The 20,488-nt window shown below is 49.4% G+C and overlaps 1 protein-coding gene across 4 annotated transcripts in view; it reads right to left on the reverse strand.

Moving 5' to 3' along the window:
- LDLRAD4 (low density lipoprotein receptor class A domain containing 4) overlaps window positions 1–20,488 on the reverse strand; it is a 407,799-nt gene that overhangs the window by 95,851 nt on the left and 291,460 nt on the right. The window contains exon 1 of one of the 4 annotated variants that reach the window (XM_025365265.1): window positions 4,075–4,241. The exons of the other annotated variants lie outside the window; for them this stretch is intronic. The gene's annotated coding sequence lies outside the window, so the exon portion shown is untranslated. Of the gene's footprint in view, window positions 1–4,074; window positions 4,242–20,488 lie in introns of those variants that run through there. 4 annotated transcript variants of the gene reach the window in all.

The raw sequence follows: 20,488 nt of genomic DNA on the forward strand, positions 1-20,488 counted from the left end.
AAGGGGAAGGGAGGTAGGGGAGGGGGAAGGGGAAGGGAGGTAGGGGAGGGGAGGGGGAAGGGGAAGGGAGGTAGGGGAGGGGAGGGGGAAGGGGAGACGAGGCCATCTTCAGTCTTTCATTGTTGAGCCGCTCCAGTTAGACAACTTACTCCTGAGCAGCAGTTAGGGGGGGACCTGGCCTGCGGTTCCCATGCAGAGCTGCCTGACGGAACTCCCTTCCCTTCCCCCCGACCTTCTGCTTGATGAGTGACGGCCACTGGGTCCAGGCGGAATGCACCCGTCTCTCCATCTGTGCACACAGACCCAGTCGCCTGCCTCAACTGGTATCGGCTTTTACCACCCACTCCCCACTAGGCACGAGCTACCCCATCTGCCCTAATCCCGAACAGCCTCAGGCTCTCACCTCACAGGCAGGGAACTTAGGTCCAGAGGGGGAAGGTAATGGGCCTGTGATCCCACAGTTACGGGCACTGCATCCCGCCCCCATCCTTCACTGCTGCTGCTAAGAAACTCCCTCTTGGCTGAGGACTGAGGACGGCTCTGCGACTGCGACTTCCCAGACGAAGCCACTGACTCTCACCTGCTCAGTCCTTCCCAGCCTCCATCCTGCCCCACTGGCTTTCCCTGACTTTTGAGCCATGGTTACACCCCTTGAGGTTCCACCCCGCTGTGGCCTGTGCACAGCAGGCACTGAGTCTCTCGGCGTCATCAATTAGCTTGCTGGGCCCCGTAACATCTCCCGTCTCTTTCCTGCCCCACCAGTTTCCCGCCCTCCTCGGCTCCCACAGCCTGTTTGCAGCTGAGAAACGGCACTGCTCATGGCCGGCAGCTGGAAGAAGTGTGTGGAAGAGTGACCAGAGCTACGGCTGGCCTCAGCACAGGACACCATAAAGGAGAAAGCCATTAGTGGATCCCAGCAGGACAAGGCAAGATGACACAGAATGATTCTCTCGCTGGTCAGTGGAGGGCCCCTGAATTGGTCTTAATCTGCAAACTTTATATTTAACCATTTTTTATCTTTTCCCACACTTCAAGGACTCAGCATGCATTTTGGTGTTGCCAAAAGGATTCACTGATATATAATTTGGACATAAAGAGCAGAGTCCCCAAGGAGTCCCCTTTGCTTCCCCATTTGTAACTTCGAGCTCACCAGTTCCAGGCATCTGCCCTGAACATGGGCAGCTCAACAGTGTGGTCAAAGAGGCTGGGGTTTGGGGAGCAAGATCAAAAACACGCAGCCCTTCAAAGTCCTGCAGCCATCTTCCCGGGTGCTCCTTCAGCAGCGTCCCAGAGATCGGCCAGGCCATCGAGAAGAGGCCACGAACGCCAGCCGCGTCCCAGAGATCCCCTGCCATTGGCCGGGGCCATCAAGAGGAGGCCACGAACGCCAGCCGCCTCTCTCAGCTGAGGACCGTCTGGGGAGCAGCACCGGATGAGCGTGGATCGTGTGGCCATTAAAACTTCGGGGCTGAGGCCACACAGTGGATGTTCACATTCTAAGAAAGTTTAATGCATGTTTTCTCTAATAATACTTTCAGTTATAAAAGTAATACTTGTTCATTATAGAAAATTTGGTAAATAAAAGGAACAGATTAAAAAAAAAAAAAAAGACACACAAACCATCACCTGCCGTGACGTCCAACCTTCTGATGTGCGCCAGGGAGCTGGACCCTCTTCCCTGGCGGCATCTGAAACGGCTGGACCTAGCCTCTCCTCGGTCTATGCAGAATCCCTCTTATAAAGATGGCCTCCGTCTGTCCTCTGACAGGTGACGGGTGTGTTCAGACTTTAGCTTCACTGTCAACAGGGTGCTGGTGGGGCCTCCCTGTAAGGTGCCTCCATTCTAGCCTCTACTTAGAACACAGCACAGCTCTGCAGGAGCTCTGTCTCCCACACGAACTCCGCCTTCCCACCCGCCACGCAGGCACGAACTCCGCCTTCCCACCCGCCACGCAGGCACGAACTCCGCCTTCCCACCCGCCACGCAGGCTGCCACCCGCAGCTGTCACCGTCCCAGGAGCCGCTCAAGGGGAGCCCGCCCTGGGCCGGCTGATGGGTCGATTTCACAATTTTCTGTCTCCTGAAAACACATCTTTGTACCCACCTTTGTTTTCTTTCTGGGTCTGTAACTGTATTAAGCTCAGGGCTCCATTCCTTCCAGCTTCAAATATTTTCCCTGCCCAGGAGGTGGGGAGGAAAGCACAGCGTCTGCTATTTATGGTGTCAAAGAAGGTTTGTTTATCCTATTCACATAATCAACAGTTGTGCCTCCATGGCACCCTAGACGTGTCCCTGGCCCCTGCGGCACTCTGACTGGGAAATCCCACTCCAGGAAAACAGCCGGAGGGGGGAGGCAGAGCTGCCTCAGGCAATCAACACATTTTTCACTCAAGTTTCCCAGTCTCATTTCTGAAGGTATTTCTGAAAAGCAGCCTGGCTCCACAGCAGGCCCCGCGATGGAAACCACAATGCCAGGGCTGAAAGCCTAGGAGTGTGGCCTCGGCTTCACGGTGCCTCACCCTGTGTGCACGCGTGTGTGCATGCATGTGCACATCCACACATATGCATGTATGTGGGCGTGCCTGTCGGGGGCGTGTCCCCGGGTACCCTCTCCACGCCAGAGCCTGCTGGTTTCCCTCACAGACGACTCTTCGGCTAATGCTCCCAGCAGCCCTGTTGGACGCTCAACAGGTAGCCCCTCTGGAGGCAGTTTTTACTTATTGGAGAAACTGTGGCTCAGAAAGTTTCACCGACTTCCCCAGGCACAGAGGAGGTAAAGGGCAGAATCTGGATCAGAGCTAGAGGCTGGCGGACTCCACAGGCAGCCAAACCCCAAGTCACCAACAACCTCCAGGAGACTCCACCAGTCTTCCTCTGAGACCTAATGTAAGGCAGACAGAAAGAAAGTGAAGGTACAAAGATGATCTACAAATGCTTTTAACAGATGAGATGTTCATTTTAACAATAATGCAATCACGGAAATTCTCTCCAGTTGAAAAAGGTCTTATTCTTCAATTCGGCTTGTTAAACCTCCTTCAGGTTCTCAAACCTTTTAGACTCTTAAATTGCAGCCTTCCATGACCCCTGTCCTGCCTCCAGCACTCTCCTCAGTAAACAAAAGTCAACGGCACTGGGGCAAAACCAAAGGATGCGCTGGACGGTCTCAGAATTCAGGGCGACGGCACCCGGGGGGCTCGCACGTGTGGGTGTGGCTGTGGCAGGAGAAGGCGGCAGACACAGGACGAAGATGATTTCAGGAACAGGAGCTCAAGACCTCTAGCTCCAGCCCCATCTAGATCCCGTGGTTGTCCCAGGCCCTGAAGGGCACAAAAAGCTGACTGCTCATTTGTGTGCTTGTTACCCACACCGCATGGCTTTCAGGGGCAGATTTAGATTTAACCGGCCAGACTGAATCAGAAGAACCATGTTAAAGAAAACCTTAGGAAACTTACACGGGTGATCCCTAAATTACCTTCCGACGAGCCATGCATGTGTCCTCCGGCTGCTCCAGGCGTGAAAAATGCCTGAAAAAAGCTGGGACTATGGGCCGTATTGACCACGTTTATCCAGAGCTGATTCTCCCTAACACCAGGCAGCCAGGCGACAGCTGGAGAGGAAAACATCAGAGGGACTCGCAGGGGACACAGGCAGGCGAGGCGCCTCCGCCCCTCGGTGCTGCTCGGACACTGCTGGCCCCTGCTCTTTGTACATACAGACACCCAGCAGATCTGTGCTCGAAACAGCCCTGCGTGGAAGGGAGGCTCACTGTAGGAAAGGGTTTCTTTAAAAACACCAAGGACCCAAAAGAAAACCCAGAATGAAATAAGCACAGAGAAGTGTTCCGAGTGTGTGCAGCGCTCCCCCTCCGCCTCCCTGTCTTCTCCCCGGACTCCTGAGGGCCGCCTGGAGGAGGACGAACGTCCACACCTCCCCAGAGGAGCCCACGGTGGGGACGGGAGGCTGACGCAGGAGAGGGCGACACCGTGCACCCAGGACTGTGACAAAAGTCCGTGCAAAGTGCTGAGGGAAGCCGGCAGGTTCTGTCTGGAAGGTCGGGGATGGCTTTGCCGGGGCGGGGGGGGGGGCGACGATGAGTCCTAGGCAGGAAAGGCCCTCTGGAGAGAGGACATGGCACAGGCGTAGGCAGGAGGCACGAGGGGCCAGGGTCCGGGAGGACACCGGGCCGGACAGACCAGACTCCGGGCGAGGAGGGAGACGGCGCCAGACTGTGAGCATAAGCTTCACGATGATGCAACAGCCCAATATTTACTGTCCCACAGTGGAGATTAAACAGCCTCTCCATAAAACACACCGGCTTGTTCTCTGCAATGACTTTTTAAACCACGAACTGATTCCCCAACATAAACCACACGACGGCCAGCTTTACGAAGGGAGCTGCACTGCTGTGACATAAGAGAACTTGAGCACAGAGTGACCTTTTTCGGTTTTTGGAGTCAGGGTCTCACTCTGTTGCCGGGGCTGGAGTGCAGTGGTGAGATCACAGCTCACTGCGACCTTCACCTCCTGGGCTCAGGGGATCCCCCCACCTCAGCCTCCCCAGTAGCTGGGACCGCAGGTGCGCACCACCAGCCCCACTAATTTCTGGGGACTATTTGTGTAGAGACAACATCTCGCTATGTTGCCCAGGCTGGTCTCGAGCTCCCGGCCTTAAGCGATCCTCCTGCCTTGGTCTCCCAAAGTGCTGGGATCACAAGTGGGAGCCACCACACCTGGTGGTCTTTTTCGTATATCACACTCAGTGTGCTAAACTTCTCACACCAGGGAAGGTCCAAAGGTCATCACACCATCCTGATTTAGACAGCATTTCTGAGCACTGTGGTTCAGAAGGGTGTCCGGAGGCATCTCAGAGGCAGGAAGTATTTTAATTATTAGTAGAAACGTGCAGAATGCTGGAACATGCCGGAACCAACAGTTTTTCTGTGAGAAGGACCAGTTCTAGTCTCTCCATGCTCATGTCTCACAAAGGAAGCTGGGACTCCCACCACCCGAGGAGACCACTCTTCACACTGCTCTTCCCGTGACCTCGGTACACGCACCCAAGTGTGCACAGCCCTTTTTTTGCATATATGAGCAAATGCTTCTCACCGACTGTTTTCCACTGAACAGTACAGAGTGAATTTCCTTCTGTAATTTCTTTGAGCAAGTCCCTATTGTTGGCACTGGTTAATGTCAGTCCAAGTTCTCAGTATTATCATAAGCAACTTAAAGTGAACCTGGCATTTCACGGCTGCAGTGAGTGTCCTCGAGTCGTTACGGCTGTGCGTTGGTCTAAACTGCTGAGGAGAATGGTCGACACGTTTTACATCTTGTTGCATTTTCCTCCGATGTCTTCCAAAATGGCAGCACCACTTGACGCCCCGGTGGGAGTGCCCCGCTGGGGTCGGGCTGGCTTCGGAGGTGTGTGTGGGCCCAGCTGCCTGCCCTCCGAGGGTAGCCACAGCTCTGCAGACTCTGTCTTGGAACCGAGAATGCAGCAGCCCCCAGGGGCCTCAACACTCAAGGTTTCCACCTCCACCTCCACTCAGGCACCGCTGGCAGTGCCCGCAGGAAGGGGCAGGCCTGGCCCTGCTCGGTGCCCACACGGAGGTGCCCACAGGCTCCAAAGAACCCCAGCAAGCAGGCAAGTTGCCCGGCAAGCTCAGAAGTGAGAGAGCAAGAAAGCCACGGTCGAGTCACCCAGGGCCTTCCATCTGATAACTGTTATCGGCAGACACTGATTCTCTGGGCATTTCACACCAGACCTCGCCTCTGACGCGCTGTAACTAACGTGTGGAATTTCCCTCAAATTACCTTTCCTACTGCTCATTATAATCGGAAGCAATTTATAACGTTCCTGCGAAATGCCTTGGACAGATTATTTTCCAGCGAGCAGATGTTGAAGCAGACTAATAAATAACCACTGACAAACCCCCACAGAACTCTCTGAAAAGGCTGTAAATATATTTAACAACCCCCAGCATAAACACATCTCCAGCTCTGCACCAGGACTGAACGCCTTTCAGAAACTGTTATGGATGTACCCCAAGAAGAAGAAGAAAAGGTTATATAGGATGCATGTGGAATGCCCATTTCTTCCAGAAAAACATACACGTCCCAGCATTTCCTGTTTCCTTGGCTTGCCCTTAACAACTGCAGACATCTGCAAACATTAGTGCCCTTACAAATACTGAGTCCTTGTGTTTATTCAGTGGCCATTTAATTTCAGATGTAAATCTACTCTGCCTTACAGACTAAACAAAGAATTACGGGGATCTCCATTTCTTGGCCCGTATCTTTTGCTAGTTTTTTAAAACTTGTATTTTTTAAAAAAGACAAACACAGATAAATTGGGAAGATTTGGCATGAAAACAAACAAAACAAAATATCCTGTTTTACTCAACCTCCCTGGCATCTGGCTGCGTAATTTCCAACTGTGGACTTTCCTCGTTTCCCTGTTCTTGGGCCAGAAGGAGCTTTGGCATGTGGGTGACTCTGGCTCCACCGGCCGCACCCCCGGGGGTGTCCCGGCCGACAGGACTTTGCCTGTGGGCTGACAGTGGTCTTCAAGGACTCAGGTGGCCCCAAGTCAGGACATCTGTCTGCCAGCACCTGTTTCTCCCTTCCAGTGTTGACAATGGTTACACTTCTTTTCCATGCACTGTGGGTTTCTTCTTTGAAAGAAGAATTATAATTAGACAGTGAATTCTTTACCTCTTGAATGTACTTAATCCAGAATGCAATTGAGCAAGTATGAAAATATCAATCCTTACATTAGTCCCATTAATTTCAGATGTCATGTCTTTCCTCCCATCAGGACACAGCCATCACGACACCTGCTTCATTTGCTTTTCCCATTTGGGCAAATAAGAAAGTACAAATATCACAGCAGTGATGAACACTAAATAGGTGCACGGGGACTCAGACAGCTGTGTGCTGCACGAGGTGGAAAGGGGGTGGAAAATAATCTATGTTTGTCCGCAAAAACGCAGAAGAGCTTTCTGTAGTGAAGGACACTAAGTCAAGAAGAGCTTGCATCTGTTTTTCCTATTGGCAAAAGAGAAATACTCGCTTTTTCAAGTTCTGGTTCCTCCCTTGAACGGCTCTGCTTCTATGCAAATATAACAAAAGGAAATTGAGCTACATTTAGGGACTGAGCTATTACCTGGAAAGCTCTTCCTTCAGCTAGCTGGTCTTCAAACAAGCACACAGTTGCTCCCTGAAGTCGGTCCTTGTGCTCACACAGTCGCACGCTCCCCACCCACTTCCTGGACCCCACGTCTCCCCAGAGGCCTTGAAATAAAGCATTGCAGGGAAGGCATAAAGATGATTTCCCAACAAGCTTTTATCACTCGAACAAGCCTATAAAAGCAACCACTCTACTCTGAGAGAGAGAGTACTTGGCAGAAACTACTTCTCTGTTTTTTCTTTGTGACAAGGGGTGGGGAATTAAAGCCAAAATCAAAAGTTACACCAAAGGAGACTGAATTTCTCATTAAGAGCCAAGGAAGTACAAAAACGCTGACCCCAATTTCCCTCCTAGGGACAGATAAGAAAAAGATTAGTCATCGTTTCTTCAAAGACTTCATGAAGCAGATAAACTCTAGAGCCACAAGCCCTAACCAGAGCCAGACCTCCCTGAGGAAGGCTTTTCCCAGTGACAGCACGAGTCATCAGCCCAGGCACAGTGGCTCACGCCTGTCATCCCAGCACTTTGGGAGGCCGAGGTGGGCAGATCACCTCAGGTCAGGAGTTCAAGACCAACCTGGCCAACGTGGTGAAACCCGGTCTCTACTCCAGAATACACAAATTATCTGGGAAGAGTGGCATGCACCTGTAGCCCCAGCTAATGGGGAGGCTGAGGTGGGAGAATCTCTCGAACTCAGGAGGCGGAAGTTGCAGTGAGCTGAGATCTGAGATCGTGCCACTGCATGCCAGCCTGGGCAAGACTGAGACCTGTTCTCAAAAAAACAGAATCATGGCATCAAAATTTTAAATGAGACTCTTCACATCGAAAAAATATGTGAATGGAAAGCTGCATTTTTTTTCTCTCATTTATACTCTACTATTCCATTCTTCAAAATGGGTGAAAAAAAATATGGGGAAACCTGGAAAATATTTTGAATTGAATCACAGTAAAAACAAAATAGTTAAAAATTTGTGAGATCCAGCTAGCTTGGGGCCTACAGGAATGTCTACAGCTTCAAGTGCTTGTGTTGTACAAGAAGATACAAAATCGATTCTCTAAATTCTCACATTAAGAAATTAGAAAAAGAAAAACAAACTCCCAAGTAAGTAACTGAAAAGAGGTAATAAAGATAAGAACACAATTCAATAAAAAGTAGAAAAGTAATAGGGAGAAATCAGTGAAGAGAAAAGCTGGGTATTTGACAAGATAAACAAATCTGATAAGTTCTCTAGCTAGACTGGTCAAGGAGGAAACAGGGAAGACATAAATTACCAAGATCAGAACAAAAGAGCAAACACCACTACAGATCCTATGGATATTAAAAGGCTAATAAGCAATATTACAAATAATTTTGCACCAACAGATTTAACAACTTAGATGAAAATGGACAAATTTGTTGAAAGATATAAATTATGATAATGAATATAAGAAAGAACAGAAAACACTGAAGAACCCTGTATCAGTTAAATAATCAAAATAATAAATCTTCTCCCTTTTTCTCTCTTTCTTTCACACACACACACACACACGAATTCCAGGCCCAGGTGGTTCCTCTGATGAATTCTATTAAATATAGTCATGTGCTCATAACAATGTACTGGTCACTGATGGACCACATTTATAACGGTGGTTGGAGCAGCAGGCTATACTGCACGGCAGGGGTCCCCAACCTCTGGGCTGCAGACCAGCACCGGCTGATGGACTGTTAGGAACCGGGCCGCACGGCAGGAGGTGAGTGGCGGGTGAGGGAGCGTCACCTCCCGAGCTCCGCCTCCTGTCAGATCAGCAGCGGCATTAGATTCTCACAGGTGTGGGAGCCCCATTATGAACTGTGCGTGTGAGGGATCGAGGTGGCGTGTTCCTTATGAGAATCTAACTAATGCCTGATGATGATTCTCTGAGTTGGAACAGTTTCATCCTGCAACTATCCTCCTGCACACCCTCAGTCCATGGAAAAATCTGTCTTCCATGAAACTGGTCCCTGGTGTCAAAACTGTTGGGGACTGCTGCCATATAGCCTAGGTGTGCGGTCAGCTAGATATACCATCTAGGTTTGTGTAACGACACTCTGTGATGTTCACACAAGGACAAAATTACCTAACAATGCAGTTCTTAAAACCTACCCCCTTCTGTAAGCAATGCATGACTGTATTTAAAGAAGAAATCATACCATCTTACCCAAATTATTTCAGAAAACAGAGGAGACAGGACAATTTCTCTATTCATTTTATGAACCAGTACTACTCTGATACCAAAACAGATAAACATAACACAGGAAAGAGAAAACAACAGGCCAATATCTCTAATGAAGCCAGAGGCAAAAATCCTGGGCGCTATTTTAGCAAACAGAATCTAACAACATATAAAAGGAATAACATATCACGGCCAAGTGCGATTTATCCCACACATGTAAGGTTGGTTTAATATCTGAAAACTCAATCAATATAATTTAACTACAGAATTAAAATTTTTAAAAGCCACATAATCATTTCAATAGATGCAGAAAAACTATTTGACAAATTTCCACATTTACTTATTGTAAACACTAGCATCAAAGTAGGCACAGAAAGGGACTTCCTCAGTCTGATTAAAAGCACCTACAAAAAACATACAGCTCAGTCACAAAAAGCTCCTGCTTCCTATCTCAGATGAGGAACAGAGTAAGCATGTCCTTTTTTTTTAACTGCTTTTATTCAACTTTGTACTGAAGGTTCTGAACAGTGCAGTAAAGAAAAAAAAATTAAAGGCATACAGGCTGGGAAAAAAAGATGTAAAACAGTGTCTCTGTTCAAAAGATAAGACTTTATGCAAAGAAAAGTCTAGAGAATACACAAAAGAGCTGCTAGAACAAATAAAGGAGTTTAGCAACGTCACAGAATACAGGGTTTATGTACACAAATCAACTGTATTTCTCTAAACTAGCAGTGACTTAAAATGAAAAATTTTAAATACTTTCCTTTACAAAAGCATACAAAATTCTTAGGAATAAATTTAATGAGAGGTGTGTATGGCCTGCACACTGAAAATTATAAAAGAAAATCAAACACCTTAGTGTATGGAGAGATATACCATGTTAATGAACTGGGAGATTCACTATTACTAAGATGGAAATTTTTCCTAAATTAATCTTTCACTTCAGTGCAGTTGCAATTAAAATCCTAGCATGCTGCTTTGAACAGCTGGCAAACTAAATTGAAAATATGTATGTAAAGGAAAAGACCTAAAGCCAAAATAGTCTTGAAAAGAGATAAGGTTGGAGAACTTACCCTGATTCAAGAGTTCCTATTAAGCTACAGTAATCAAGAGAGAATGATATTGGTATATGGCTAGACATACAGATCAATGGAACAGAATACAGACTCCAAAAACAGACTCAATGTTATACGGTCCTTTAAGGTTTAACGATGGTACCAGGGTAATTCAGTGGGGGAAAAGATGGCCTTTTCACCAAATGGAGCTGAAACAATTGTATCTTTATTTCGAAAAGTGAACTTCACTCCTAACTCCATATCATATCCACAAATTAACTTGATAGGATCATAGAACTAAACGTAAAAGCTGAAACTATTAAACTTATAGGAGAAAACATAGGAGAAAATCTTTGTGACCTTAGGTTGGGCAAAGATTTCTTAAACAGGACATGAAATCCACAATTTATACAATAAAAAATTATGAAATGGACCTCATACAAATAAAAAATGCTTCATCTTTGAAATCAGCAAAGAAAAACAAAAAGCAAACCACAGACTAGGAGAAAATATTTGCAGAAAATATGTATCTAACAGAAAGTTTGTATTCAGAACACACATAGTTTTCTTACAAATCAATAGACAACCCAATGAAAAATGTGCAAAAGATTTAAAACAACATTTCACAAAAGTAAAGACACAAATGAGCAACAGGGACATAAAGAGATGCTCAACATCACCAGTCACGAGGGAAATGCATATTAAAACAACAGTGAGATGCACTACACAACCACCAGAATGACTAAATGACAATACTAAGTGTTGATGAGAATGTGGTTCAGTCAGAACCCCCATTCATTGCTGGCCGGACTACAAAATGGTAAAGCCACGTTGAAAACCAGTATAGCATTACCCATTAAATTAAACACATACAACCTGGCCGGTTAACTCTCGGGTGTTTAACAAAGAAAAATGAAAATAGGCCGGGCGCGGTGGCTCAAGCCTGTAATCCCAGCACTTTGGGAGGCCGAGGCGGGCGGATCACGAGGTCAGGAGATCGAGACCATCCTGGCTAACCCGGTGAAACCCCGCCTCTACTAAAAATACAAAAAACTAGCCGGGCGCGGTGGCGGGCGCCTGTGGTCCCAGCTACTCGGGAGGCTGAGGCAGGAGAATGGCGTGAACCCAGGAGGCGGAGCTTGCAGTGAGCGGAGATCACACCACTGCACTCCAGCCTGGGGGACAGAGCGAGACTCCGTCTCAAAAACAAAAAAACAAAACAAAAAAAAAAAAAAAGAAAAATGAAAATATCCGCCCACACAAAGACTTCTACGTGAATATTCACGGAAATATTATTTCTAATAGCCCCAAGCTGGAAACAATGAACAGCTGCGTCCATGGACGAACAGAGTATGGTACATTCGCACCACAGAACACCGCTCCGCAGTACAACAGAATGAGCCATAGAAACGCACCATGACATGGATGAGTCTCAAAAACATTACCCTAAATGAAAGAAGTAAAACTGCGAGGACGACATAATGCATGTTTCCATGCATTCCGGAAGAGGAAAAGTACAGTGACGACAGGTCCGAGGTGGCCTGGAGCCTGGGTCGGGGCTGGGGACTGCGTACCAAGGAACATGAGCCAACTTTTCAGGGAGATGAGACTGTTCTGTGACTGTGGTGTCGATTACACAACCATATGTCGTGACCAAAATTCATCAAACTCTTCACCAGAAGTGAGTAGCTTTCACCGTGTGTGAATTCTACCGCAGCGAAGCACACAAAAAGATGTACCACAACAGATAGCAGATAGCAAACACGAGTACAAGAAAGTAGCCTGCACACAGACAAACGCAGCCTCTCTCTTTCATGTGTTTATTTTGACTTTCTTTTTTTCTTCCTTTTTAGCAACAGGGTCTCTTCAAGAAAGATTATAAAGCTTTTTCGTCCTTTCCTAAAGCTTTCCTGTTGCAAGGTATGTTCCTTTAAGGAATTTAAGAAAAAAACAACTCATTCATTTAGGTTAAAAATGTAAATTAACATTCGTGTTTATGGGAAAAACGCAGGGTGATTTAACAACAGGTTTGTTTACAGGGTGACGTGACAACGGGTCCCATGAAAAGTTTAGCCAGTTTTCTGAAAATAACATTTGACCCATGCAGAGCATCTCCAAGAAGCCCAAATTCCAAACGTCCTCAGGCTGTGCAGTGTGTTCATTACCTCTTAATTTAAAAAGTGTTGATATATTCATATGGAGGCCACATTAAAGAAAACAAGTGAGAGTTACAGGGAAGCGCAGACAGGACTGCCTCGAACCAACTGCCTGGGAAACCTAAACAAGGTGGCAAAGTACAAAACCACCAGGAGTTTTTGTGCAGACGTGAGAAGGATATGGCTGGTTCTAACAATTTGCGGGAAGCATCGGAAGGCAGGCGGTGTGGAGTCCCAGAAGACACACCTGGAGATTCTTCCCGGGGGCTTCACGGGAAGGCAACGGCTTCGCGACCCTCTCAAATTAAAATGCAATCTTAAAACTGCGTTGTACATTGATGCATTTCATCTGGCTTTCACGGCATCACTCTATTCCACCTTTCGTCGAGTAGGAGAGCTGGGCAAGTATCCCTGGTCCATTACAGTTCAGTGAAAGGCATATCATAGGCAAGTCCCTTTAATTCCCAGAGCAGAACATTATTCACCTACTGAAGTAAGCCATTGAACTCAATTCGAAAATACTCATCTCACCACTCCTTCTAACTACACACATAATAAAGAGATATGTTTTAAAAGGCCTACTGGCCGGGCGCGGTGGCTCAAGCCTGTAATCCCAGCACTTTGGGAGGCCGAGGCGGGCGGATCACGAGGTCAGGAGATCGAGACCATCCTGGCTAACACGGTGAAACCCCGTCTCTACTAAAAAAAAAAAAAATACAAAAAAAAAACCCCCCCAAAAAAAAACTAGCCGGGCGCAGTGGCGGCGCCTGTAGTCCCAGCTACTCGGGAGGCTGAGGCCGGAGAATGGGGTGAACCCGGGAGGCGGAGCTTGCAGTGAGCTGAGATCCGGCCACTGCACTCCAGCCCGGGGCTAGAGCGAGACTCCGTCTCAAAAAACAACAACAACAAACAAACAAACAAAAAAAGTAAATGTTGGACACTAGATGGGGACCAGAAATACACCAAAGTCACTGGGGTTTCAAGATGAAAAATCCACTGGAGCAAGACAAACACCTCTTTGTGGCGACACGAGTTTCTCCAGACAGAAGACCTGTGACTGGAGCCCGTCACGAGACGGCCGCTGTGAGGGGCAGGGGCCCTGTCTGTGGGCCACTGGCTTGTCCCTTAGCCCTGACACACAGCAGGTGCTCAGAAATTTGATGTAGGAGTTAATGGAAAACAACGGGTAAATTAACTGGTATCTAACCAAAAGCAAGAACACACTGGCACACGCTTTCCGGCAAAGGAGGCCCATTTCCCGAGTGTGGCTTTGCTGCTCACTCAGAAGACCCAACACTGCTGCTCCAAGCTCCTGACCAAGGGCTCCTTCCACGGCCCCCGCCCAGGACAGGCCGCTGGCCCCCAGCTTGGGAGCTGCAGGACAAGGGCGCAGGGCCAGGCACGCCGTCACACCCCAGGAACACAAAAGAGCAAAGAGGGCTTCCGCCTCGGGCGCCAGGACTGCAAACCATTTCACAAGCGCTACTGCTATTAAACCTGATTACACAGAGGAACATGCCTCTGTCCTGCCAAGTCCGATGAAGGTGGATTCATCTCCCTGTTTAGAAAACCACACACAGGATGATGAGCATCCAAAGGCTGGGGCTGAGACGAGACTGGTTCCTGAGGTCATCTAGCTGCCCAGTGGTTTAATCCCTTAGACAGATGCCAACGCCCTCAATCAAAAGCCATCCTGCTCCTCCGCCTCCCTCCCAATTTAGGAAATGTGGAAGACAGGGACCCACTGTTCCAGCGCTGCTCTTCTCCCAACAAACAGTCGCTTGTATCTGGGCCTGACCTGTTTGGAAATAAGCTCAGATCATCAAATCCTAGTAACTAGCACATCGACTTTATAATCATCAGTTTAATGCCACAGGTCATCCAGACAGAATACTACCACCAACGTTGCAGCCTCAAACTTGAATGTCTAGTCACGTATTTCTCAGAGGGAGGAATAATACATACTCCAGAAGTTGGCCGCCTCACTGCCCCTCCCAATCACTCTTACCCTCTGAAGGAAATTGTGGGAGCCGTCCACCGTGTGCGTGGCGGGGAGTGTCCCTCCCAGTGACTGTAGCAGCTGCCTCTGCAGCCCTGACGCTGCGTCAGCTGTCCCCAGCCTTGCTCCATCTCTCAGCGCCCACCACCCTGCATGGACCAGAGTTCTTACTCTTTATCCTCCAAAGTAACACATCCACCAGGCAGGCGACCACGCTCTGCCTACGTCACACTCCACACAGCACAAACAGCCACTGGTGTGGGAAGCTCTGTCTCCAGAGGGCCAGGCCGCCCCCCAGCAGGGCCACCAGCCACCCGGCATCCTCCGTGCAGCCTCCTGCATACGGCTGCTCCCACCGTCAGAGGACCCTCACCCCCTCCACTATCTCTGAGGCCAGCACAACCCCAGAGTTCTCTAGGGAGAGCGATCCAGCGCTTTCTCTCCATCTCCAGATCAAACCGCCTTTCCTACTAAAGGAGGCCCATCAGGTTCCAGCCCAAAGAGCAGATGTCTGAGCACCACGAATTGTGCCTTCCTCCAACCTCAGACCAAAGCCGACAGCCCCTCCCTGTGACATTGTTACCACAAAGTGTGATTTCTTTTTAAAAAAAAGTGGGGTCTTGCTCTGTTGCTTAAGCTAGTGTGCAGTGGTGCAATCACAGCTCACTGGAACCTTGAACTCCCGGCCTAAAGTGATCCTCTTGCCTTGGCCCCCCGAGTAGCTGGGAGGTTACCTATTTTTTTTTTTTAAGAGCTGGGGTCTCACTATGTTGCCCAGGCTGGTCTCAAACTCCTGGGCTCAAGCAATCCTCCTGCATTCGCCTCCCAACGTGCTGAGATTATCGACGTGAGCCGGTGCGCATGGCTGAAGTGTGATTATTAAGCTGTAAGACTGATTCCGCAAGTAGGACAGACACGCGTCTGTCTCCGTACTCAATAGACTTTGTATCAAAGGAACATCAAGCATGTGGTTTAATCTTGAGTTGGAACTGGGGCCACCCAGTGCCCACGTGACCTTTGTGGACCCCTGGCTGCCTCCAGGACTGGGCTGGTCCTGAGCCCCAGGCAGGCCCCAGGGTTAAGGAACAGCAGCTTCCAGTTTTGTGGAGCTCAGAACAGCCAGCAAGCGGACCAGCCTGCAGGTGGCACAGTGTGGTCAGCAGATGAAATGAAGGAGAACCACTGTGTTAAGAGGCGGCTTAACTTTACTCTAAATCCAGACTTTTGGTTCGGAAGGGTTTAGAATAAAGTCCTCCCAGATGAAGTTCCGCTGCCCGGGACCACCCCCACCCCCACCCCCAGCCCACACCACCGTGACCCTGGGACATCTGTGGGGGCTGCTCACCAAATGCTGTGGTTCTCGTGCCCCCGCCCCTCCCTCCTGGCTCGAGTGCAGGCCTCCAGGCAGCCCGAGCCACAGCTCTCACTCTGGGGGTCCACCCTGGGCCCTGGCAGGGTCCTTGCGTGTCACACACGTCGCCAAGCTGTAACAAAGAACCCACGTTTCTTCGTGCCAGGGTACGAGAGCACAGTGGGCACAGAGTCAGGTGGGCAAGCGGACCGGACCCCACCCTGCTGCCTCTCTCTGCTGGGCCACGTGGAGATTATCCTCGGGTCAATTTGCTCTCGCTGCAGACATTGCTGGAAATCCTTTCATTTTGGCCAGGATGCTTTCGGACTCCTACTAGAAGGACACGCTGCCCGAGAACACGCAGCACCGCTAGAATCATGCTGCTCCCTATCTAAAGCCTCGGAAGGCTCCAGAAACATCCTGATGACCCATCAGCTCTTCTAAGACTGTCCACGAACAGCTATGGCATTCAGGGGGAACAAAAAGGAGACCACCTTTTAGAATCCAATGTTGTTTTTCTTCTAGGGGAAGAAGAGGAACACGTGTTCCTTCCTCTTTTTACTTTTAAAAGTCTGCAGCTGCACACGATGTTTCCACATCGCTTTATTGAGGTTTATGTTTTTTACTGCAGCAGGTCGTTGGCTCCACAAATCAGCTGTCAAGGAGTCTGGAGACACACGGCTGGAAGCACAGGTAGGGGGCAAATTTAATTCTTTTGACTCAAATGTGAATTTTTTATGATCAGGCAATCTTCTTTTTTAACTTGGCCTCTAAGGACACATATTTGAGGATGAAACTCACCCTGAAATATCACCTGGTCACCTCAAATTATCTGAGATATTTCAAAAGAGAAAGCTTCCCACTACAGAGACAAACACATCATTTTCACGAAAGCAAACATTATCTGAGGATGACAGTGCTTCAAAACGGAACCGCTTCCATCTCAGCGGTATGGTGCCACGAAGTCCCTAAAGCAGTAACAGCGTAACAACAGGACACAACCTGCGGACAGTAACACAACAGGACACAACCTGCGGACAGCTACGTGGTAACAGCATAACCATGGCTGAGGATCTAAGCTCTGGCTACCAAAAGCCTGGGCCACAGACCAACAGCAACAGTCCAGGTTTCACTCCCAACCTCAGAATGAGAATAAGAATCTGCATCTTCCTGGAACCCCCTGGGACTCATGTACCCTAGAGCTGGGGGAGTGCTGCTATGCAGGAGCCAGTGGGGTGTGCCATGGGAACCACGGGTGTCACCGTCACTGCAGAACCCAACTCTGCAAAGAGCTAGTTGTAGAAGAGCAAACTATTCTTTTTGAAAGTGGCATAAATTTGCAACCTTATGTAAATTATACTAACCTCGTTGGAAGAAGGTTGAAAACAGATGATAATAATAGCGCTCAACTCTGGGCCGGGCGCAGTGGCTCACGCCTGTAATCCCGGCACTTCGGAAGGCGAAGGTGGGTGGATCACCTGAGGTCAGGAGTTTGAGACCAGCCTGGCCAACATGGCAAAACCCCATCTCTACTACAGATATGAAAATTAGCCGGGCGCGGTGGTGCACACCTGTAATCCCAGCTACTCAGGAGGCTGAGGCAGAAGAATCGCTGGAACCTGGGAAGTGGAGGTCGCAGTGAGCCAAGATCGCGCCAGTGCACTCCAGCCTGGGTGACAGAGCAAGAGTCCATCTCAAAAAAATAATGGTAATAACGGTGCTGCATTCTGCTGTGAGGACTAACAGGTAACGCAGGTAAGGCGTCTCCAGCTCGGTGCTGGCACAGGAAGAGTACCAGCAGATGTGGGCTAGGAGTCACTGTGTTTCCCCCATATGGGTTTAGACTCAGCTGGGGACGAGCACCTACTCTCAGAAATCTGCCACGGGGCTGCTGCAGGAAAACCTGGGTAGGCTGACCAGGGTAGCACATCAGGCAGCGAAGTGCAAGGCCAGGTGCAGAAGCCGCATCTTTGGGTAGAAAGGCAGACGACAGTCACTAGGAAGCCTGGAGGGAGTGTCCCAGCCTCCTACACGGAGGGCAGGAGCCGACAGCGAAACGGAGGCAGCAGGTGCAGGACGTCAAGCCAGGCTAAAGCAGGAGGCGAGCTTTGAGAACGGATGTCCCTGGCGAGGGAGGCAGGGGTGCCGCAGTCCGGGGTCTTCAGCCCCAGACCTGATGGGCGGCCTCTGTGAAGGCCACGGTGGCCTCCTGGGACTCCGGCAGTTCCCCCAGGTCCTTCTCATGCCTTTCACCCACCGATCTAGCCCACGCAGGACCACTTGGGCCATTCCACTTCCCCTCCTTTGCTCACACACTCTGTCTTGCTTTCTTCCTCCGGCTGAGCCCTCTCTTCTGCCTCTTCCAAGTAGCCATGCATACGGCCAAGTCCCCACAAATTTCCTAGAGGGGGCGGTGAGCAGAACAAGGTGAGAAGCTGGAAGGCCTGCGGGTGAGGGACGCAGGCTGGGGAGAGGCTCACGTTGGGCCAGCCTGGAGCTGGGACTTTGGCGAGGATGGAGAAGAGGCGGGAAGAATGAGGCCTTCTGGAGAAGTCGTGTGTGCAGCAGGCTCCCTTGGCCCGGGCCAGCGCCATGAGGGCCCGGTCTCCAGACGGTCAGCAAACCTTCGGTGTCAGTCCGGAGGCCCGCCTCCTATACAAGGCACAGTTCATGCCTCATTCAAGGACAAGGGCATATGCCAAGTGACAGCCCTGTCAGTCATATTAAGACATCCTCCGATGCATGACTCTCTCAGGCTGATCTGTGACCGCTGTCATGAAGTGTCTGCAGAACTGGTATTTTCTGAGCACCATTAAATTCACTTACTTGGCTTCTCTGCCTCACAGCCTTCTCCACTGAGCTGAGTAAAAGCATGAAACTTAATGGTGTCTTACAGGGAACCTGCACTAGGACATGAGGTCCCAGCCCAGTCAGCATCACTGCCCAACGTTCTCTGCCAAGGGCAGCTGCAAATGACAGGGGTGCTTTTCATCCTGCAGCACAAACGTAGCAGTGCCACGCATTCCATACACCCATCCACATCATCATGTTCATGAGACAGACGGGAACCAGAAAAGGGTCCAGGACACCACTCAGGGAAGGAAGAGAGGGAAGGAGGAAGGGAAGAAAAGGGGAGGAGAGGAGGAGAGGAGGAGAGGAGGGGAGAGGAGGGGAGAGGAGGGGAGGACCTTACCAGGACTCCGAAGCCTTAGTTCCCACCGTGTCTGCCGTTTCTCAGCCTTACATCCCCGAGCAAATCTCCTGTCCTCTTTGAGGCCCAGCTCACTCACATACAAATGGAAAAACACCTCGAGGATGCGATAAAGGCGAAACCATGACACACGGCAGGTGCTCTCCACATTACAGAGTACATCATCGTAGAACTGACATTTTATTTTTGCTCTGACTAGGATCAAATCACACCAAAAACCACCTCACAAGAGTAACACAGAAATGGTAGTTAATGCTCGAGCGAGACAATGGAGAAAATATCCATTATTTAAAAAGTATGGCTCAATCACAAGTGATCTCATGATACGGAAAATGCGAAAATGCGAGACTTTTTAATTGCTTTTTTATACTTCTGGCTTTGTTTCTGGAGCTAACTTCATTTCCCCTCTTACAGACACATCTCTTTTTCTCTTCTCACACATTTAAAGCTGTTCAGAGTGCATGCTATGTTTTCCATAGTATAAAAATCCCTTCCACACACTTTACGACATGCCCCAGCTTCTCCGGGGATAGTTTCCCCACCACATGCAGTGCAAGGAGTCACCGCAGGCTCCACACGATTATTTCGACCTTCAGCAAATGACTTAATTTCCAAGAGCTTGGGTGTCCCTATTTGTAAAACAGTAGGCTCCTGCAGAAATCCTGAAGGCTCAGGAGATGCTGTCCATCTAAATCGCAAAGGGAAATGGACACGCACAGAGGATACATCCCACATCCATCCTACGGGAGCGTTTGTTCTAGCAGTGCCATAACATGCCCACAGGAAATTAGCTCCCTTCCTCCCAAAATATAATAAAATTCCCAAACTGCGATTGAGTCCATGAGATTTCAAGCATGTTTAATACCGAAAAAGTGTTCTGAAATAGAAAAAGCTGCTCGAAATCTGCATGCAGAGAGAAACCCCACATAGACACACAGGAGGGGGCAAGACATCCTTTGGAGAAGAGTGACAAAGGGGGTGGTGAGGCCCCGCTGGGGTACATGACTCTGCCTGGGACCCAGGCGCGGGCAAGCTGGAGTTCCGGTTCCCACCCAGCTCTGCCCTCCTGCTCACGCTCTGCTTCCAGGGCCTCCTCAAGCCCAGCGAGGCCGGGCCCTTTGTGGGTCACCCCAGCAGATGCCAAGACCTTCCCAGACACAACACAGATTGGAAACGGGATTTCAGCCCCCTGAAGCACGCCCATCAACTTCCAGTGACATTGGTCAGATTTCTGCAGAACCAATCGTTTATGGGAACGCCTGTTTTCCTGGAGATCCCGACTGCTTCGTTCTCCAGGCGTCCATGACGGCCGGGACCTAGAAGCAGCTCTGTGGTCT

The sequence above is a fragment of the Theropithecus gelada genome, chromosome 18 (assembly GCF_003255815.1).
Source record: "Theropithecus gelada isolate Dixy chromosome 18, Tgel_1.0, whole genome shotgun sequence".
Classification (NCBI taxonomy): Eukaryota; Metazoa; Chordata; class Mammalia; order Primates; family Cercopithecidae; genus Theropithecus; species Theropithecus gelada.